Source organism: Castor canadensis, chromosome 4, assembly GCF_047511655.1.
Source record: "Castor canadensis chromosome 4, mCasCan1.hap1v2, whole genome shotgun sequence".
Taxonomy (NCBI): Eukaryota; Metazoa; Chordata; class Mammalia; order Rodentia; family Castoridae; genus Castor; species Castor canadensis.
The window spans coordinates 104276796-104291802 of record NC_133389.1 but is presented as its reverse complement, the minus strand read 5'-3'; the positions used below and the strand labels follow the sequence as shown (position 1 = coordinate 104291802).

At 42.3% G+C, this 15007-nt stretch overlaps 1 protein-coding gene across 1 annotated transcript in view; it reads right to left on the bottom strand.

The window, feature by feature from the left end:
- Positions 1-6480: 6480 nt before the first annotated feature.
- Kif5c (kinesin family member 5C) overlaps positions 6481-15007 on the bottom strand; it is a 148415-nt gene continuing 139888 nt past the window's right edge. The window contains exon 26 of the mRNA XM_074070719.1: positions 6481-10187. The gene's annotated coding sequence lies outside the window, so the exon portion shown is untranslated. The remainder of the gene's footprint in view (positions 10188-15007) is intronic.

Below are 15007 nucleotides of genomic sequence, written 5' to 3'. Positions count from 1 at the left end.
GACCTTTGTCCCTGTTCTCCCTTCTGTTAACCACATTCTCCAGACCTTCCCACAGCTGGCTCCTTCATTCACAGAGGCCTTCCCTGCCACCCAGTCAAAAGCATCACAGCATTTTCTTCACAGCACTTAGATGTCTAAATCATTTTAGAAAGTGATGGGTTTTTTTTTACTTGTTTATAATTTGCATCTAAGGAAATGAAGACTCTGTCTTACCTTATTCACCACCTCTGCCCAGTTCTGCTGAGTTCAATGTAGGTGCTCAAATAATTGCTACAAGAATGAAACTCTCTGTAGAGCTATCTTAAGTAAACAAAAAATGTCATTTTTTTTTTCTTTTACAAAATCAGAGAACAGGAAGGCAGAACAGGTCCTGCCTGAAGGGATTGGTACCAGTGGGAGAGGGGGAGGATGTGGGGAAGGGGATGGGAAGGTGAATATAGAGCAAATACTGTGTACTCATGTATGTAAATGGAGAAATAAGACCTGTTGAAACCATTCCAAGAATGGGGGGAGGGGGGATAAAGGAGAATGGTGGAAGGGGGGGAATTCAAGTATGATATACTTAATATATCATAAGAACTTTTGTAAATGCCACAAGGTACCCCCAGTACAACAATTAAAAAAGGAAAATTTTAAAAATCACACCAAAAAAGGCATCATTAAACTGGAAAAAAGAGAGAAAAGAATGAATGAGCACTGACACTTTTTTTTATTATTCATATGTGCATACAAGGCTTGGGTCATTTCTCCGCCCTGTCCCCACCCCCTCCCTTACCACCCACTCCGCCCCCCGCCACCCCCTCGATACCCGGTAGAAACTATTTTGCCCTTATTTCTAATTTTGTTGTAGAGAGAGTATAAGCAATAATAGGAAGGAACAAGGGTTTTTGCTGGTTGAGATAAGGATAGCTATACAGGGCATTGACTCACATTGATTTCCTGTGCGTGGGTGTTACCTTCTAGGTTAATTCTTTTTGATCTCACCTTTTCTCTAGTTCCTGGTCCCCTTCTCCTGTTGGCCTCAGTTGCTTTTAAGGTATCTGGAGCACTGACATTTTTGCAGAGGGCTTTGCGTTCATCTCCCGCAGAGTTTTGCTGCTCTTGTATGAGGCAGCTTGGGTCGGGGACTAAGATCTGATCTAGGTATCAAGCAGGATTGGAGCTCAGTCTCCTTTGTGTTCCTAGGTAGCCATGGGACTCTGGCGCCAGCTCCACCACTTCTTTGCTCTATGGCCTTGGGTAGCTCACTTTAAACCTCTCCATGCCCCAGTTGCATCATCTGTGTACCTCTCATCCTTTCCTTGTAAAAGATCCCGGAAGGTAGTGCCAGCTATTACTGTAAGCCAGGCATGATACTAGGTGCTTATGTCACCAGGAGCTTAAGTGACATGTTGGAGGCATTTGGTTCACAAGGGAAGAGTGGGAGCTGTGGGAACTCCGGTGTCTAAACCACCAAAGGCTACTCTTGACCATAGGATCCCTGGTACAGGAACACACGCAACAAACAACTGTGGCAAAACATTTCCACACAATATCAATGCTTGATCAAACAAATTGTGTCAGAAAAGCACCCAGTGTCATTAACCCTCCGCACTGCTAGCTGTTACAGCTTTGATCTTTGTGGCCAGGGTCAGAACAGAATGAACACTGAGTAGAGGAGACAGCTCTGGATCTGGATTCTGCTGGCAGCATGTGTGGCATGAGGGGAGGCATTTGATTTCAGAGTAGAACCAGATGATTCTCAAAGTCCCTCTTCTATTCAACTCTCCTATTATCTACCAGATGTCTCATGTACTCTATGCTTTGTGATGTACTTCCTAAGAACTCCCCCGATTTATTTGCTCAGTACAGGAAAGTAAAAGTCCCTTCAAAAGGTACTATTCATTTACCCCTCATAGGGAAAACTGGGAGTGGCTTTTGACAGTAGCTCTGATCTGCTATTTTGAAATAGACAAGCAGAGAGGACACTAAGAGAAGGAACCTGACCTCTAGGCTCAAAGAAGCAATATGACTGAAACTGGACAAGTTACTTCACCTCCTGGGATTTGTGTTGCCTCCTAGTTTATGTTCTGAAGGGAGACAACACATATAAGGCAGAGGTCATGATCATAGTCTCTCATGTCTCTGACCAGGAGGCCCAGGGCTAGAAGACAGAGCAAGCAGGCGTGCTAAATACCTGCCTCTTCCCTGTGGTGTGAGGAGGGGTTCTCAGATCACTGGGCTTGCTACAGAAAACATTTTGTTTCCAGATACAGCCAGAAGCTGAATGCTTTTGTGTATAGCTTGACTAAATGACTCGTGAGTATTCTCTTAATCTCCCTTTGGGGAATGTGTTAAGCTCCCAAGAAGATCCTGCTGGAATTTCATCTCTCAGCATTAACTGTGATTACTAGGCTTTTGACTCCACATATGGGACACTGCATGGACTTGATTCATGATCCAGGGTCAGCCCTTCGTGTCCTGACGCGCTCTCTGGTGTGAAAAGCAAGGAAACTAGCCTGCAAACCTCTGCACTGTGATTATTCACAGAAAATGGTATGGGCTGTACACATGCAATAGCTTGAGAGCAGCTTTTCCTGTAAAGAGGAAAGAGTGCAATAGACCGTGTCCCCCATCTCATATGCTGAAACTGTAATCCCAATGTGATGGCCTTAGGAGGTGGGGTGTTCTTTTTTTGAGGGGAAAGTTGACACTGGGGTTTGAACTCAGGGCTTCACACTTGCTAGACAAGCACTCTATCACTTGAGCCATTCTACCAACCCTGGAGGTGGGGCTTTGGGGAAGGTGATCAAGCATGGATGAAACCCTCAAGAATAGACTAATGTCCTTATAAAAGGGTCCCCAGAGAGCTCTCTTCTCTTCCAGTATGTGAAGACACAATGAGAAGTCAGGAGCCTACGACTTGAAAGAAGGCTCTCGCCAGAACCCAACCATGCTGGCGTCCTGATCTTGGACTTCAGCTTCCAGAATTGTGACAAATAAATGTGTTGTTTGTAAGTCACTTTGTTGTATCACCCCCAGCTAAGAGAGTGGAAAAAGGAAAACCCCTAAGTACAGGGTAACAAGGAGATTAAATTTCACTGGGTAGAAGCAGTCATTCCCAATACTGCCTCACATTTTCTCTTCTCCATGTATTAGTGGTGACAGGAAGAAGGCAAGATGAAAATACCTTCTCCTAGGAAATTTTTGATAGTATTCTCTTAGATTTGAGTCACACTATTATAAAGTGCTTTCCTATACCTCTCAGTTGATCCCTATAACACACCATGAAGAAGTGGGCTAAATTTCCATAGTTTAGGTGTGCACATGAGGTCACTGAGTCTCTGCACATACGCAGCTTGACCAGGATCCATAACTGGTCTATGGGAGGTTGAGAGTCAGATCCAGGTCCAAGTTCATCCTTTCCTTTGTAGAATTATTCTAGTGTCATCACCAGACAGCCTGCACTCCAGCAGTATTTTGCTATTGCATGGCCATCCCAGAAGGGGGCATTGTAAGCCATCAAGGATGCTGGGGCTTAGGGCTGGGGGTGTAGGCAGGCACTGGCTGAAGGAGTTAGCATCCTGTCAGCTACACTAGCTATCCTCAGTAGCCCATCAGAAACATCCCTGGACAGGAGAGGCACTCGTAAGGGAGTGTGCAGTGAAGCATGGAGCTCAAAACAGAACCCCACTTCTGTTTCCACCCCTTTCTGCAGTTAGACTTGCATAAGCATGTGTGGTATGATTGGCATGTTTACTTTTTTGAAAACTTAAAGCTCTAAAATAAGATCCCATTAATCATTATGACAGGGCAGCTGTTCTCAATGGGGACCAAGGATGTCGGGCAGCCTCCTCAAAGCCTCACCCATCCCTGGGGATGAGGGACACCCATCCAGCACCATGAAAACCTTCCTTGATGGGCAGGAGTGCTGATAGCTTCTCTACTTAAGAAGCAAAGGGTGATAGGTTATAGATGTTAAAATGCAGAGATAATTAACGTCCTGAAGAGAAAAAAATCAACACAGATCAAAAGTTCTTGCAGCACACAGTGGGCGAACCAGAACAGAGTAATTGCTGCACTTCTAAGTGTGTCATGTGTGAATAAGATCCTGACAAGGACAGGGGCCTGCTGAGGTGCAGCCTTCCTTTATAGAAGCCCAGAATTTAGTATCATCAGCACCCCTACTGGCAGGCATCCTTTTTGGTTGTTTTTCCTAGACTCATTCGATTGTTTTAAATATTCAAGTAATAATGAGGTCAGTTCTTATGAAAAGTTGCAAAGCATAAAGTTTTTCATAAATCCTTTACAAGAGAGATTGGTTATCACTCTCTATATGAACACACACGCATGCATATCCCTGTTCTGAAGCAGTACTGGGTACTGCTAGCTGTTGAGAATACAAACCTTACGATCAGACTATGGGGATAGTTTTGCCAGCTGTGAGACCTTGGGGTGAGCTCCTTAACCTCTCTGTGCCCTCTCCTCACCTGGAATGGAGAGATAATGGTGCCTACCTTATGGGGTTATTAGAAGGATTAGATGGATTAACACATGTAAGGCACTTAAAACAGTGTCTGGCACACAGCCAGAATAATCTTTTGAATTCATTGACTCTTTCTGCAGTGTTCTGAGTATTTCAAGTTCCCGATGCTGTTACTTGTCATCCAGAACAAGTGTCTCGATTTTTCTAATTTCTTCCACACACTCTCAAGGAAGGAGACTTTGAGGTAGCAAAGTCTGGTTGTGGGGAAGGGTGAGGGTTTGGAAAGTGCTGGGAGCAGTGAGGGGGTCACCTGGGACTCTCAAACAGAAGTTCCTTTTGCACAGGGGAGGCAGAGCAGATAGAGAATTCCAGGCTTTGCTATCCTGGAGTGTTGCAAGGAGAAAGACCTCCAACAGGGATTGCCTGCAAGTTTTTTTTATAAATGGTTTTGAGCTTGACTAACCACATAGGAATTGGTGTTTTCTTTGCAGATTGGATAAAAATAAATAAATAAAGCACCAAAAGCCTTAAGGCAAATAAAAATCCCACGGCTCCGGGGGCCTTTTGTCAAATGATCCCACATTTTCACCTGATGCATCAGGACACATGCCTCTGACTTCTGCTCAACATATTATGTACCTAAGACAAATTACAAGATGTAGCCTGTCACAGATGCCAGAATTAAGCCTGCTCTGCACGTGTCACCAGTAATTGCCATTGCAGATTACTGCTTCAGTTCTACTTTGTCCTGAGGATGCTCCAGCTCTGTGCTTCCAATCAAAGGAGAGCACAGTTCAGAGCCTGAAGGACAGGAAACCTTGACAGACTCCTCGAACTGTCAACACAGCCCTACTGCATTGCAGAGCTGCTACGCTGCATTCTGGGATCCGTGGGGGTCACTGCCCATTAATATTGAACTTGACTTTGTAATCTGGTTCTTTCAGGGGACTGGCTTTCCATCTCAAACAAAACAAACAGGCTTCCATATGAATATTCATCCACCATGTCTGGAGTTCATCATGTAAGTCACCTTTAGCAATCTCATATCTGGAAACTGCCTCTTCTGAGTTCTTTGGAACTTTCATCAAGAAAGATGGATAAAACCCCATAGAAGCACACCATTTGCCATACACTCGGTTATACTTATTAACCATTCATTTGGCATCCACCCTTCCCATTTTTAATTGAAGCAAAGAGGCTTCCTGTCTGGCTCTCATACACCATTAACCAAACCAAATGAGAACAAGGATTTTTACAAATATAATGCCTTGAGTGGTCATGACTCCAGTGACCGACCCCAAGCAAAAGTCTCTTTGTCAAGAAATTAGATTTAAAATACATAATCCTGTGTCATGGCATTCGATGTTCTCCAAAAAGCTTCACACTCCAATGTCTTCTCATGAGATCCTGGATGTGTATGTACCTTAACAGTAAGAATCAGTAGGCTAAAGAGGAACAGACAAGTCCCAATCATTCTCAAAATAAACCAATAGACTTTCAACAGCTGCAGGGCTCCAATTCATTAGATGAAGACTGTGTGTAATTTACCATTAGATTAGCTGTTTCTCTCAAGCCAGAAGAAATTCAGTTACAGTGATCTACTGAGCTTTAATTCAATCCCACTTTTAAAACAGTTAAGGACTGGGGATCGTAGCTCAGTGGTAGAGTGTTTGCCTGGCATGCACAAAGTCCTGGGTTCCATATCCAGCTCTTCAAAAAAAATTTAAAAATAATTAAAAACAAGAAGTTTAAAAAAAATCCTTAGCTATCTTTTCAGAGCTGAAGGACAAATGTCTAGGTTTTTTTTTTTTTTAGTTGCTCAATGAAAAAACATTTTAGCAGATATTCAAGCAAAATAAAAGAAAAACAAAAGGGCAAAGTTGACTTTGCTTGAGCTACACTTTGGAGGGTAGCTCCAAATGAACTCCTCTGAGGCCAGAGGCCAGAAGGTGGCAACACAGACATCATGACATCCTAAGAGCCCTGATGATGACTCAAAGAAGCAGCAAACCAGCCAAAGTTTAATTCGGTTTTATTGTCCACTTTTAGTATTTTTCAAATTATACAACATGCAGTCTGCCAGAGTAACCATACATCTTCATTTGAGGACCCAGGAGATAACCAAAATTTTCCACAGGCCAGGGGAGGACCACTTCCAGATCGTTGGTGACTTGTACCATTCCTTCATATAAACTGCCATTCTCCCCCTCAAACCATGAAAACAATGTTGTCCACACTTTTTTAAAATGAAATCTACTGTACAAAATACATAAAGTCCAGAGAACACACATCTGCAGTACACAAGACACTTTACAAACTAGACACGTAATTCTACAGAATGCCCTATTCCCCTTATAGCTGCACACAATGGCAAGTATTTAAAATTGATACACAAATTTTAAGTAAGTAAGCAGACTTCATGGGTTGGTGATTCCTTCAGCAATTACCTGGCCCTTATCCAGTACTTTAGAAAAAAAAAAGCCTAAAGCGTAAGTGTTAAATGAAGCAGTTTTACACTATGATGGTTCCTTTAGCTTGCTCAAGATAATCAGAGTGAGACAATTATCCCTTGCTTTCTGCCAATGAAAAACTTTCCCAATACAGTTTCTTTCTTAGAGTTCAAATGGCGCTTGCTTTTCAGGAGGGAACTGTTAAGGACTTTTACTTGCTATCAGTTATTTCTGCAGGAAAGTAGGGCTAAGTTCCCCCTTGTGTAGCCTTGGTCTTATCTTGGACAGGGGTCTATCACTTCCTTATGGGAACTTGAGGGCTTCAAAAAGTTACTAAATGCTATATTCTAGACAAATATTTTTATTTCTTCATTTATCCCAATATTTCTACAATTGTTTTTCTTAGTCATATTCTTGTAGTTCCTTTAAAGGTCTTTGCCACTTTTTCTGTTCTGTCTGCTACCTGCCGTTCACCAAAAGCAAACTATTCAACATTTGAAAAGATGATACATGCACATAGAATTCTCTAGAAATAGACCAAAATGCATTTGGTATTTTAGGTTCCAACCCAAATCTTGGTGTCTAAAATGGCATTACCCTAATTTAGTAATCCACCACCCTGCAGGTAGAGGTTATTTATATAAATCATCTTGGTAGTTTCTTTCAGCACCAAAGAGTAAACTTTCAAGAAGTAGCGTGAAATATAAAATTATTCAGAAAATACATACATATATGCACTAGCAAAAAGCAGCACACACAAAAAAAATAATCCTGGACTTGATTGTTCAGAAGTGTGCTTCTTACATTTAGAGTATAGGGAGCCATAGTGTTTAAAAAATGAAAATTGCATAAATGTGGCATTTTTAAAAAGTGACCTGAGTATATGGTCCTGCTATAATAACTGGCTTATTATACAAAGTAATATTTAGGAGTCCATTTGAAAAAAGCATATAATGCAGTCCAGTGATCTGCCTACTTTTTAGTCACAGTGTAGGAAAATTAGATTAGAGGTCTTATAAAGATTGAAACTAGGTGAACTGACTGGCTGATCAGCAACTAGCAGAATTATCTTTAAAAGACATCAAAGCTAACTTTCTCTGTGAATAAAAGTACAGTGAAATTTGCAAGGCCCTTCTGGAGATCAAGCAATGTGGAACTACAATGAATGTTTCTTTTTGAAACATGAAAGGCCCAAAATAATCTTCAGAAGTAAAAAAAAAAAAAAAAAAAAAAAAAGTGCCCAGGGAAAATTACTTTGGAAAGAGTCTAAAATCATATTAATTAAGGCCAAGAAAAGAAAACTAGTATCCTTTGTTCAATTGCAAAACAGAAAGTAATACAGTTGCCCAATCATAGTGTGGTTGATAATTATTTAATTGGCAATCCTTTCAAAGGATTAATCTTTCAAAGAATAAAATTTTAGCTTCCAAAGTCAGAAGCACACATACCAACAGCCAGCTTATAATCAAGGCGTACATTATTACCTGATGAGGTGCGCAATACCTGCCCTACAAGGACTCTCCTATCAGACTACAAGAGGGTCGAGCCCTTATGTTGGGCAGACACTGGCAACACAACAAACAGAATGAAAACATTTAAACAGATGCAAAATTATTATCTATGACATAAATACTTCAATGGAATTCATCCTCTTTTCTCTTCTTACTGCCCCCAAAACAAAACACACATAGACAAGGTGCAACATTTAGCACATAAATTAAGTCACAGCAGTGTTGCTTAGTTAAGGAAATTTTATACAAGAGGAATCTGGAAATGAATGCACACTCCTTATTACTTTACACATGTGCACCTCCTCCCCTTCCCCACATACTCACCCACACCACCTTTGACCCACTCCTCATCCCCCTCCCACAGCCATGAAAAAGTCCAGCTCCTGAGGACAGAGTCAGCTCATACTTTGGGGGATGTACAATGCCAGGATAGGTGATTTCACTGAGACTGGTTGGTTGTCACTAATTTACCCTCAAATTTGGCAAAACAAGTTAGCAGCATACAAGATCGACTGACTTGAATCTCTTTCAGTTTCCCTGAAAGCTTTACTACTTGCAAATCCATCCTTCTAATATGCACAACTGTAAGGAAGTCAGCTTTAGATCCATGTATTTAAATAAAGTAATAGATAAATGTAAAAAAAAATTCATTTATACTGAATTCTAATTGTGCCTAGAAGACAAAGCCTATTTGGTGCAAAGAAAGAATTCAAATAAACAGTGTGCAGTGATGGGTTAAAAATAACAATTTATCATGGCAACTTATTCATAGACAGGCACAAATCTTGTCAACTACTTTCCCCAAGGGCTTTCTTTTTCAAATGTTGGAATGATACTGGGTTTCTTTAGCAACAACTCTTCAAGTATAAGATGGTTCTCTAGAGAAAGGGGCCATGTCCCATGCAAGCTCCGGAAGAATCAGGGAGGAAGCGAGGAGGGCGGCAGCTCCATCTCCACTCATCCAACTCTGCAGCATTCAGCCCTTGCTTGCGAAAGAATGATGTTTGAACCAACTGGGCCAGTAGAGACAGGTCGCTGCAGGTTCAACCACAAGCAGCGCAGAGGTGAATTTTATCACTTTTTTCATTTACATAGCTGTGTTTGAATGAACAAATTCTACATTGCTACTGTCAGATTGTTTTTCAGCCTTGAGGAAATTTCCTTTGCATTTTAACAGGTGCCGTACTAAAAGGCATATTTTACAGATCCGAAGATGTGACCAGAATATTCAAAAATGCTCCTCTGGGGTAATTTGTTTTCGGAAAAGTGTTCAAAATGAAAATTGTGAACCCTATAGCAGCACTTTTTTTGTTCCCTAAAAATATAAAGTAATGTGTTTATTTTACAGGAAACCAGACAGTTGAGGCAGAGTGTGAGATCACCTGCCTCCACGGCACTTGGTTGTTCCCCTCCAGGGAATGGCACAGCAGGGCGTTCAGATGGGACTGTGCACTGCAGAAGAGTGGAGGTTCCAGGGACCACCCAAAGGCCACCCAGTATCCTGGAGGCCGAGTCAGTGGTAAGGGTTCTGAGTAGTAATAAGTGGATCTTCTGTAACCATCTCACTCCAGTTTCTCAGAAAGAGAGAAGTCCAAGCACACATCTGTACACACAGAAATTCTACACAGCTCAAAACACCTGAAACTGGTGTACTGCAGATGGCTGGGGGAAGCGAGTGTAAAAGAAAAGGAAACTGGGTGGGGAGGAGGATAAAGGAATTGTGATTAATGTAGTCCTCGACATGCTACGGCAGAGTCGAATCTGTTGAAAAAGAACCAAAGAGAGAACACAGGAGTTAGAGAACACAGCAGAAATTCACCCCTCAGAATTCTGGATGTTCAGATCAGAGCTGTCCAACCCAAACATAATGTCACATATTTAATTTTAATGTTTCCAGTGCCTGAATTAAAATTGAAAATAGATCACATTAATTTTAGTACATTTTACATCACCCAGTAGATTCAAAATGTTATCATTTCAACATGTAATTAAAATGTTATCTGGAGGGATTTCACACAGCTAGCGACTGACATCATGGATAACACAGCATCCTGCGACCTACAATCCTGACACAATCTCAACATTCGCTCCTTAATGTCACTATCTGCTAAACCTATAGATACTCAAATAACACAAGATAACTTCCTATCCCTAAGGGGACAATCAAACAATACTGCTCATTTGCCAAGGCCTGGCACTGCCATACAGGTCAGGCACAGCCCCACCCAGGCTCTCTGGACAGAGATGTCCAATTCTAAAGATGTTTTACCCCCAAGCAGTAATGAAGCTCCCCAGTACAACACCCTCCCCCCCGCCCCGCACCCCGCAACTGCACACACTTTTAAAAGCATTTTAATTAGTGTATGTTAATTTTACAAAGGGTTCTCACAGTTCTGTTTTCATACATGCATATAATGTACTTTGGTCATATTCACCTCCATTATCCTCTCCTCCTCTTTTACATTCATGTCATTTTTTTTCTTTAGTTAAGTCTAGATTCCACACATGAGGGGGAACTTTCGATACTCATCTTTCTGAGTATGGCTTATTTCACTGGACAGGATGATTCCACTCCACTTTCTAAGAGGTTCTCTGGCCTGGGGCAGGTCTCCAAGATGACAGCCTGGATCAGCCCTAACCCAGAGGTCAGCCCTAAGTGGTCTTTTGCAGCCTCTGCCCCAACTACAGTAAGCTCAACTTTCAGAAGACAATGCAAGTTCAGCTTCCGTCCCTACCTGGAGGCCAGGCTCTGCCTAAGAGCTGACCTGTGGGTTTCCAGCAGCACTCATGGAGCTCTGGGAATGAAGTGGTAGAGGACATGATGGGCAGGTGCAGCCTTGTCCTTGAGAAACTAAAGGGATTGCCTGGTATAGGAAATATGACAGACACCAGGAAAAGCCAACTGCAGCACTCCAGTTTAAAAAACTCCCAAACCTGACACCCTGTTCTTCCTGTTTTGCTTCTAGAAGGCTTCTTTCCAAGTCGATGCTCAACTGCGGTTAACGTCTCAGATTCTTGCTATAATGCTCTCTCGCCTTATTTTTTAACTTCTTCACTCTTTGATTTATGTTAAAATATTGTAAGAAACCTCATATATTTTGTATAAATAAGTAGGGTGTAAATTATCTATAAATAGAAAAATGCAGAGTATGGATAGGGGCTATAAAAGTAGACTAGAGCAAAGCAGTTGGAAAGAGAAAAAAAAGTAACACAGAACAGAAATTGAATAGGAAAACAGATATCAGCACATTCTTATTAAGAATACCAACTCCTCCCCAACACAAATAAATACCCAGGGAACTCACTTGGTCACCATCTCTTGCTCCAACAGTATCATCTCCCACAATCACAAAGCTGCCCAATTAAAAGGGGCTTAAACAACCTTACCTGATGCTATTTTTGCCATTGTCAGAAGTCACAGGGAGAAAGATTAGTCTCTGGGAAGGGCACATTTAACATTTAATCTTTCTGCTGAGAGTCTGTGCTTCTGGGTCCAGAAATGAAAAACCTAGAACCATGGTTGTAATTGTAACGGGAATGCCTTTTGAACACCAGCACTGAAATTCCATTTCACTTCTTTGGGTTCAGTTTTCCGAGCACCCTATCCCTGTGGGCAGAGGGGACAGTCTTTTTGCATGCCTGGAGGTAGGGAGGAGCTGGGCACATACTTTATGTTGTGGGATTATGGCTTGACACAATGATTGCAGCCAACCCATGTTGACACAGCAAGCATTAGGCACACAAACTCCACAGCACAGCCTCAATAACTCCAGCAGACCATGAAGTGACACGATTGCCACAGAAGGCTTTCATTCAAATCCCCCATTCCTTCCATGTGCAAGATGTAGCACGTTTGGGCTAACAATCAAAAAGAAATGGGCGCCACAAAGGACACTCAACCTGCTTAGTTAATCACCTCAAAGATGGTGAGACAGAACTGAGATTGTGACTGTTTGCTGAAAGGAAAAGTAGAGGAATAACCAACTCAGGGACCTTTCTTTTCTATGACAAGGTGGGTACTCTTGATCCCAAGTTAAGGACCTGACCATTTTTAGCAGATCAAGAAAAATAGATTCATTAGGAAACTCCTACCCATTCTCCCCATGCTGTCCATCTCCTTTGACAAATTCAGGGAAGAAAATGGATATACATTTTAAAGACAAATGGTTTAGCCCCAAGAGAAACCATTTCTGACTGTTCCCATCCCAGGCTGGGGAATCTGGAGAATATTTAGCACCAGGTTCTGTTGGCTCGCTCACTCTTCAGAAAAGTCACTCACCTAGTGGCAGGGGACTGGACCAAATGACCCTACTAGTGGACTGGCCCTGAGGCTCTGCCAGGCTGGAGATGGTAATTCAGACTGACAATGTGTGACCAGCAACAGGAGGAAATAAAATCACCTTTTATTTCTAATTATATACAAGAGTTTTGCAAGAAGTATTTACAGATTCCAGCCCTCCTCCCCTTTGGCTTTTGTAATTGCCTGCAGTGGATTTAAGTTTAATCCAAACAGTACACAGTTTTATCTTTCTTTTGCCTTTCTACAGTTCAGTCCCCACATTATAAGTACCAGTGGTACTTTACTTATCACTGCTGAATCAATGTGGACTCATCTTGCTGAAGCTCGGGCTCAGTATGCTGTGGAGGAACTGCTCGGAATTTATGACACTGAGAAATACAAAACCCACAAGTGTGAAATACAGCAGCCTATGCACCGGAAACAAAGCCAGGAATTCTTCCTTGTGGGAGCTGCATGAGTCCCCCATTGAATTCAGGGTGCTAGCTGCAAAGTCCTGTGCCTCCATCTTCCCTCCATGGCATCTCCATCCTCTCCTCCTCCCCCACGATCCCACTTCATCTGTTTTTAGGCCTATCCTTACAACCATGTAAGATTAGCCAAAATTTGTAAGAGCCTCATGTTATCAGGTAGTCTTCTAGAACTTCTCTCACATTATTTCCTTCCATTCCCAAACAAGCCTATAATTCTATGCGCCTAACTTCTCCACACCACAGTCTTCTTCACTGTTCAGTGGCCAAAATCATCTCTGAGTGGCCAAGGTCACTCCTCTCCATGTACGTCAGCCAAAGCCACAGAGCACGGACAGAATGCAGAGGCAGCTGGGAGAATCCAGCTGTCCACTGTTAACCCAAACAACAGAGGTAAAACAAAAATGTAAAACTGTACCATTTGGCTAAGTTTTTAAAAAAAAAAAAACTTATTTTTCCATTAAAGATGGCATTTTTAGTAACGTGCAGGCTTATACTTTTTAAATGAACCTGGCAACATTTCATCTTGTTTTAATTTATGATACATATAGACAAATATAACCTACAAATTACTAAAGTCCTTTCATCAAAGGACCATTAAAAGTATAAAGTGAAAAATTTTAAAACCCAACAAGTGTAAAGGGTCCCAAGGTAAAGGAATTTGAGAACGACTACACAGAAGAGGAGGGTTCTTGGTCCAGGACCAACCTCTCACAGGTGCTGATAGGGGATCCTGACAGTTCACCCCTTCTCTCCGGAATACAGAATGAGGAGAGCCAGCCAGACTATGCAGAAATAACAAGCTAGTCCCTCGAGGGCCTGTTCTGTGCCCAGCACTGTCTAAGCTTCATAATGTATGTATGGTGGTAGGTGCTGGCCACATCTTACAGAGGCCCAGAGACACACGTGACTTACCTGGGGTGTAAGAGCCAGGACTCAAATCCAAATCCAGTTTCAGATCCTGAGCCCATAACCACTTAGCCTCCCTACCTGCTAGTCCTCCCTATAAGCACATCCTGGTGATTAATTCAGTAATTGCTAGGATTTTTAAGCATCAAGATGAATGGTCCGGTGGTTTATTGATGAACCACACGTGGCTAACGGATCCCCAAGTGCCAGTGCTGTCTGTGAGGCTCTTAGCCTTGTTACTTCAGAGGCTAAACCTGCCAGCCACTCTTCACTCACCCTCCATGAGTGGCATGAACCCACTTCTGATGAGGACAGAGTCAACGTGTGCATCTTAGGTATATGTAAGTTCTTTTATGTGTGACTGGTATCAAAACTGGGAGAAAAGTCAAGGTGAACCCCAAGAATGATGCAAGACAAATGGAATTCAGGTATTAAAGACAGAGCAAACAAGCAGTAGCAAGATGGAACGACAAAGCTGGGCACCAGTGGCTCACACCTGTAATTCTAGTTACCTGGGAGGCTGAGATCATGAGGATCATGGTTCAAGGCCAGGCCAAGCCAAAAAAAAAAGTTCATGGACCCCATCTTAATAGAAAAAAGCTGGGTATGGTGGTGTGTGTCAGTAATGTCAGTTATGGCAGGAAGCTGAAAATAGGAAGATCACAGTCCAGGCAAGCCTGGGCAAAAAAATGATACCCTATATCCAGAATAACCAGAGCAAAAAGGGCTAGGGCCTAGCTTAAGTGGTAGAGCTGCCTTGCAAGTGCCTTGCAAGTGCAAAGTCCTGAGTTCAAACCCCAGTACCACTTAAAAAAAAATGGAAAGACAAGGAGTCAGAGAAGAAAACAGGTGAGAGCATGGTAAGGGAGCGTCTGAGAAATTCAGCTTACACCCCAAGGACATAC